The sequence below is a fragment of the Callospermophilus lateralis genome, chromosome X, assembly GCF_048772815.1.
Source record: "Callospermophilus lateralis isolate mCalLat2 chromosome X, mCalLat2.hap1, whole genome shotgun sequence".
Taxonomy (NCBI): domain Eukaryota; kingdom Metazoa; phylum Chordata; class Mammalia; order Rodentia; family Sciuridae; genus Callospermophilus; species Callospermophilus lateralis.
Genome location: NC_135325.1, coordinates 88,816,112 through 88,817,231, shown reverse-complemented (window position 1 = coordinate 88,817,231; position 1,120 = coordinate 88,816,112). Strand labels below are relative to the sequence as shown.

At 40.3% G+C, this 1,120-nt stretch overlaps 1 pseudogene; it reads left to right on the top strand.

Moving 5' to 3' along the window:
- Positions 1 to 537: 537 nt before the first annotated feature.
- On the top strand, positions 538 to 906 carry LOC143639492 (small nuclear ribonucleoprotein Sm D3 pseudogene; annotated as a pseudogene).
- The last annotated feature ends 214 nt before the right edge of the window (positions 907 to 1,120 follow it).

The window sequence follows — 1,120 nt, the reverse complement described above, 5'->3', positions numbered from 1 at the left end:
CTGGGATAAAAACAGACACAAGACCAATGGAATAGAATGAAGACACAGAGACAAACCCACACAGATATGGCCATCTCATCTTTGACAAATGTGCCAAAAAACAAGGTGGATAAAAGACAAACTTTTTAACAAATGGTGCTGGAAAACCTGGGTAGTTATTTGTAGAAGAATGAAACTGGGCCTTTATCTATCACCCTTCACAAAAACCAATTCAAAGTGAATGAAAGACCTAGGAATTAAACCAGAAACTTTGCAACTTTAGAAAAAAATACTGTGTCAACACTCCAACATATAGACACAGTCACCAACTTCCTTAGTAAGACCCCTAGAGTGTAAGAAATAAAACCAATAATCAGTAAGCGGATGCCATAAAATTAAAAAGCTACAGAGCAAATGAAACAAGAAACTGAAAAGAAAGTCTCCATTTTGCTTGCTTCAGACTTTGCAGTCACATCAAGTTTTGCCACATCATAGAGAAGGAAGACTAGGCTGCTGCTGGTGAGAAGATGCCAAGAATAGAACTCTTTTCGTGCCAAGATGTCTTTTGGTATGCTGATTAAAGTCCTAAACGAGGCTACACTGTGTCATGTGAGACGAACATCAGTGAGGTATATCAAGGGAAGTTCACTGAAGGGGAGGACAATATGAACTGCCAGATGTTCAACATCACAGTCATGTACAGAGATGGCAGAGTAGTAGAACTGGAATAGGCATACATCTGTGACAGCAAGATGTGCTTTCTGATTTTGCCTGACAGGCTGAAAACTGCACCCATGTCAAAGAGGATGAAAAATAAAAAGCCAAGATTCAGGGGCTGGCCAGGGGAAAACTGCTATTCTGAAGGCTCAAGTGGCTACAAGAGGAACAGGATGTGGAATGGGACATGGAAACATCTTCCAAAAATGAAGACAATTTTCTCTATTGAACAGAACTTTGCCTTTTTTTTTTAAAGTCTTTTCAGTTGTAGATGGCCACAATACCTTTATTTTATTTTTTTATGGTGCTGAAGACCAAACCCAGTGCCTTTCACATGCAAGGCAAGCTCTCTGCCACTGAGCTACAGCCCCAGCACTGCCTTTCCTTTTTCTTTTAGATTATCTGAGTTCATGGGGGTAGGTGC